Source organism: Agelaius phoeniceus, chromosome 14 (genome assembly GCF_051311805.1).
Source record: "Agelaius phoeniceus isolate bAgePho1 chromosome 14, bAgePho1.hap1, whole genome shotgun sequence".
In the NCBI taxonomy this organism is placed as follows: domain Eukaryota; kingdom Metazoa; phylum Chordata; class Aves; order Passeriformes; family Icteridae; genus Agelaius; species Agelaius phoeniceus.
Window position 1 is genome coordinate 16,004,861 of NC_135278.1, and position 6,001 is coordinate 16,010,861.

Here is a 6,001-nt window from a genome sequence, read left to right on the forward strand (position 1 = left end):
AAGATTTCTGAATGGGAAGTTCTGGAGATAGAATCTGCAGTTAAGTAAAATCTGAAAATGAAATTCTTACTTCCATCTCTAATAACTAGCAACAAGCCCCTCAGTCACCAATTGCCAACACACAGCAATGTATCAACCTTAAGATTAAAAGATCAAAGAGACCAACCTAGAACCTCTGAAGTTTTACTTCCAACCATACCATTCCCAAACCCAAACCATACCATTCTCACTGAAAGTGTAAAACATCCAAACTATTTTCCCAGTGTAGCACAGCAAACACTCCCTGTTCACCCTGGAGCTGGTTTGGGAGTTTGACCCTATTCCATGCCTAGGAAGGTGCTGAATTAAGCCTGGCAGCAAATATCCCACTGCAGAGACAGAGCCCAAGGTGCTCCACAAGCATTCCTGACTACCTCCAAAATGGAAAAGGACTTGGTGGCTTAAAGATGAAGGCACAGTTTTATAGGAACAGCAAAGAGCAAACACTGACACACATGGGGCCCGACAGCATTCCCTGATCTCACTTCTTTCCCTGCACATTTCCTTGTTTCTACAACCCACAACAGCCCCAGATAAGCAGCCCTTAATCTGAATATTAGCACTGATGTTACTAACAAACAGCTCCATAGGCAGGCAGCAAGAGCAGCAAATTCTCCTGGTGACTTTTTTCCATAATAACTTCCAGAAAAAATGCTTAAATCACAGCCCAGAGCTAAACAAGCAATTCTATTTTCAGGTTCCCAGAAGAACTTGAACCAAAAATCCTTCTTTTCACCTCTGAGAGAGTTGTAAATGGATTTTAAGTATTTTTCTAGAACATGAAGCTGCAAACATCCAGCTGAAAAAACCAGTATTTCCCAGATCAGATTTTCCTTAAAGGATGGAAAAAGGCAAAAGGTGTGTGCTTGTCCAAATCCCACGTGGCAAAATGAAACAGGAGCAAGGATATTATCAGCTCCTCAAATATATTAGAAAATATTTTGAAATATGATTAGAAAATATTTTAGAAAATAATCAGAAAACTGGAAAAAATTAGAGATTAATAATACAGGCCGAAACCATGCATGTTCAAATAATGCAGAGCTGAAAACGTGCTAAGTGAGAACAAATGCTGCATCTTGGGATAAATCATAAAGAAAATATGTTTTGTTGCCTTAGGATGTGAAAAATCCTATAAAAGTTAAAATATGAGAGCACAAGAATGCAACAGAACCAGATGAGTTCTCTGACACAGTAACCACACAGGTACAATAGTTCTAGAAAGTGAAAGATTAAGTGAAGCCAATCTATTATTTTTAAAAAACTCTCCCAGTCCTGGCTGCTTGAGCCAGGCTGAGATAAGCTGCTCCAGTGATAAGCACAAGGAAAGAACTATTAGTGAAGTCACGTCAGGGCTGGGAGAAATTCAACGCCTAAACCTGTTCATGGTCCTGTGGTTGGAAGCATCACCTCAGAGACCACGAGCAGAGAGTCCTCCCTGGAGCTGGGACAAGCAGCTTCTGGATCCCTGAAACCAAATTCCCTGGTGTGACTCTGATCCCTGTTTGGACAACGCCCTCAGGCACAAGGGGGGATTCTTGGGGTGTCTGTGCAGGGACTGGAGATGGATTTGATGATCCTTGTGGGTCGCTTCCAAATCAGGAGTCGGTGATTCTACAGCTGCTGACAACTCCTTCTCCAAGGAAGGGAACAAACAACCCAAAAAAGTCTCTTTGTGATTGCTGCTTAAAGTAAGATGTCTGTTTTGACAGAGATGGGAACCAGGGAGCTCTGGGAACCATCTCTTTTGGGAAGCCCAGTGGAACATCTCTTCAGAGCACAGACTGGAGGCAGGAGCTGCAGACTGGAACGCGGCAGCGACGTGGCCCTTGGGAGGCTGCTCTGCTCCCATTCCTGCTGGGCAGGTCCAGCTGGGCCTCAGCACTGGATTTCTCTCCTCCAGGTAGTCATCCAACACTTCCCTCATTTGCCAAAATAACCATCAATTAAGAATCCATTGACAACTGTATCAAAAAGCAGTGGAGGAGGCCAAGAGGCCAAGACAGCTGAGCAAGCAGGAAATTACTGATGACCTCAAATAGAGAATCTCAGCAGAAGGAAGCTCAGACACTGGACCAGCACAAGATGCCATTAATATGCATCTAGACTGGAATTAAAAAAGCCTTTACCCACAGGGGTCTCTGGAGAGAACAGGTTGGAACGACCATGCTACAGATGACATTTTCCTGAGGTGACAAAACCGTAACATCTCTGCTCTGCTAATGCTGGGATTGGCAGGATCTATAAATACCAGCACCTCGGACTCAGGGCTAGTTTTAAATCAATGCAGATGGGCAAGGCAGGAACTCGGAGCCAAATCCCATAAGCTGTTCCATACCAGCACAGCCGCTCATGGATACAAATTCCCCACTCTCCAAAAACAGCTGATTTTCTGTTTTGCCTGGAATTATGTGTTTTTCAGCACAAAGACCAAACCAGGCTGAGCCAGAAGACTCAGTCCATCAGAAAGTTCTTAAAACCAGAGCAGAGCCAGTCACCTTTATCAGGAATAAACAAAGATAATGTGGAACAGCAGGTCACTGGAGACTGTGCTGATAATCGGAGTCGTTCAGCTTGACTCATCTGTAGAGCAGCTGACTCCACACCAAGCTGCTGTGGCTCATTTAAAACCAGAGCACTAATTGCCTGCAAGTTGGACACACTTCAGACCTTCAAAAGGCCGGGCTGGATGGGGCTTGGAGCAACCTGGTCTAGTGGAAAGTGTCCCTGCCCATGGCAGGGGGAACAGGATGGGCTTGAAGGTCCCTCCCAACCCAAACCAGTCTGGGATTCTGATTCCCAGACCCTCCCCTTTACCAACACATCTCATGTCTCAAGACCACCAGCAGTGAGAAAGTAAAACCACTGTGGAGTACACCTGGAGAATTCAGCCTGGAGAAGAGGGAACTGAGGGGAGTCATTGGGGGCTGCAGCTCCAGTCTCTCTCCCTGAGAGAGGGAACAGGACCCAGGGAATGGCTGGAAGTGTGTCAGGGGCATTTAGGTGAAGATCAGGGAAAGGTTCTTCCCTTAGAGGGTGTCAATCACTGCCCAGGCTCCCCAGGGAATGCACACAGGCCCAAAGCTCCCAGAGCTCCAGGAGGGTTTGGACAACGCTCCCAGGGTGGGATTGTTGGGGTGTCCGTGCAGGGCCAGGAGCTGGACTGATGGTCCTGTGTGTCCCTTCCAGCTCAGGATCCTCTGTGACTCTGTGATTACCTAGACAGGCAGCCACATGCTGCAGGCAAAAAAGTGCTCCAACGTGACAATAAACAGGAAAAACAAAGGGAACACAAATGCACATAAACTTGCATTCTGTGTGGTTTTGCTCCATGGGTACAATTCTTATTAGCGTGTCTTAAATTACTCGTCTGCCCTGTGATACCTGATATTTAAAGTAAAAGATTAGGTTTATTTAAAAAAAAAAAAAAAAAAAAGGAACAAAGGAATTCAGTGAGCTTTCAGATCTTGCCTAAAAACTCAAGTGAAGTGGGAGTAAACATTCCCTAGATAAAAACCATCCAGTGGCCACTGGGCTGCTCCATCTTCATCACTCCCAAAAGCCCAGGAGCAGTAACAGCATACTCAGTGGTCACAGTATTGGCATATTTTCTGAAAAACACCACTCAGAACCTGAACAGCCACACTGAGGATGGAAAACAAAGCTGAAACAACAGAACAAGAAATACTCTGTCTGCATATTGGGCACACAAACAAATCAGACTTCTCTGGGTTGTAAACCCTCACAAATTCAATTACCTGCCTGACCACAGTAGCTGCACCACCCAGCTGAGATTGTAAACGATTTTGGGTTTCTGGCTGTAAAAAGCAGAAATGGGTTGAAAAAAGCCCTTTACCTCCAACTGCTGGCATCTCAAATTTAATTTTGGTTCATTATGTGCCTGAGATAATTATAAAGAAGGTTGGAGTGCTTTGTGTCCTTCATAACCCTGGCTCTGTTCTGAACATTACATTCAGACATCCAGCCAGCCCTGAAGTCGAGGAGCTTAGGTTAATAAACAATCATATGCAGCCAAAAGTCCAAATTCCAAACACAGCAAACCCTAAGCAATGAGGGAGAAAAGGCCTTTCTTCAATATCCTTAACACTCTGAGGATTCACAGACAGAAACTCAGGTCATCCCACCTGGCATCAACCTGTCTCACTGTAATGATTCATTTATAAGCCTGTTCCTTGCTGCAAACCATGAGAAACAGTCAAATAATACTAGATGAATGGCCAAACTAAAAGTATGGGTTAGTGCTGATTAGTTTAAGACACGGGAAAAAAAATCTTAAATTTAATTATTATATGAGTTTATACAGGAATAAGAAATTTCCCATTAACTCCAAAACTCACTTCAAAATGGTTTTTCTCTTGTTTCTGAAATGTTAAAGAAAAGTACATGTTCACACACATATTTAAAGAAAGGTTTTAAGGTTTTAAGGCTTTTATATCTGTGCCACAGAGAATGAAAAGAAAAAAAATAGTATGTTAATCAAAGTGATATGCAAAACCACTCTGTCTGACACCAGACTGCACAGTGGCATTGCTAACACTCCTCCTGGATATTGGGTGCAGTACCACGCTAAACCTGAGACAGCCCACAGTTAGACTTCAGATTCTCTAGGAATACCATAGAGTACCAAAACCTATTGAATGCAGAACTTACTCTACGTCTGCTCACTCAATTTACAGTCCCAGAATTATCCACAAGATGTGTGAGGAAGCCCAGCTTCCACCTGAAATTCTGCAGAGGCTTTAGACAGGGAAAGGCAGCTGGTCCAAAGGTCTGCTCTGGGCACAAGGAGTTCTGTCCACACCTGAGCTCCTACAACGTTGCTAAAGTGGGAAACCAGCTCCCAAGCCAGACGCAGACGAGTTTGAGCAACAGTAATGGCAAAATCCCACGTCACTATTGCTCCATGGGAGCCGGGAGAGGCCAGGACGTGCTTTCCATTCCTTGCAGGTGAGTGCCAGCGCTGGGCACAGGTACCAGAGCTATAAACGCTATGGGGAAGTTTACAGCCGTCCAACTGCAAAGTGCTACATCAGCGCCACACGTCATTGCCCAGAGCTCCCAGAAATGAAAACAAGGCCGCCTGGACCCATTGGAAAAGGACTGCAACAGCTTCGGTTTTGTCACTTTCACACAGACACATCTCGGGGGGTGCAGGCCAAGGGCCACCCCCCACCCCCGGCCTTGCGGAGGGACTGACCTTCCTCAATGACACGCATTGATAGGGTTCAGCACTCAGCAAAAGCAGCCACTCCGTGTATTTCACCGGCATTTAACAGCCACAACACCACACTTCCTAACCCCTCCTTTCCTGCCTGACAGCAGGCCCAGACGCCGCGGAGAGGGGCGGGTTTCGCGCAGGCCGCCGCAGGCCGGGAATCCCTGACCCAGCCCGGCAGCGCCGGGCCCGGCGGCACGTCCGGCACGTCCCCCCCGCCGGGCCGCGGCAGCGCGGCCGAGCCCGGCCCGGAGCGGGGCAGCCCCGGGGGCGCGGGCGAGGCGGCGGCGATGGCGCGGGGGGACCGGGGGGGACCCGCGCCCCGCGCCCCCCGCCCCGCCGGCTTCGCCGCGGCGCCGCCGCAGCCAATCAGGGGCCGCCTCACATCGCCGCGCACCGCTCCCCGCGTTGTAAGGCGCAGCGCCATTGGCCACGCCGGGCCCCGGTGCGTGCCCTCGGATAACCCCCGGCCCCACAATAGCGCGGCGCGGCCGCTCCGCCGGTGCCACCGGGCGGCCCACGGGGGTTTCACCGGCAGCCCCCGGCCCCGCCGCGCCTCCGCTCCCTGCCCGCCCCTCCGCTCCGCACCCCGCGGCCCGCCGCGGCCTCGGCGGGGAGCAGCCTGCAGCCTTAGTGGGGGGGACACACACACACGGGGCGAGGGGGGGGACGCGGCGCCCGGTGCGGCGGCGGCGGCGGCGCAGGGGGCGGAGGGAAGTTGTCGGA

The 6,001-nt window shown here is 49.1% G+C and overlaps 1 protein-coding gene across 1 annotated transcript in view; it reads right to left on the reverse strand.

Moving 5' to 3' along the window:
* BRWD3 (bromodomain and WD repeat domain containing 3) overlaps positions 1-6,001 on the reverse strand; it is a 50,029-nt gene that overhangs the window by 43,134 nt on the left and 894 nt on the right. The gene's annotated exons all lie outside the window — the stretch shown is intronic.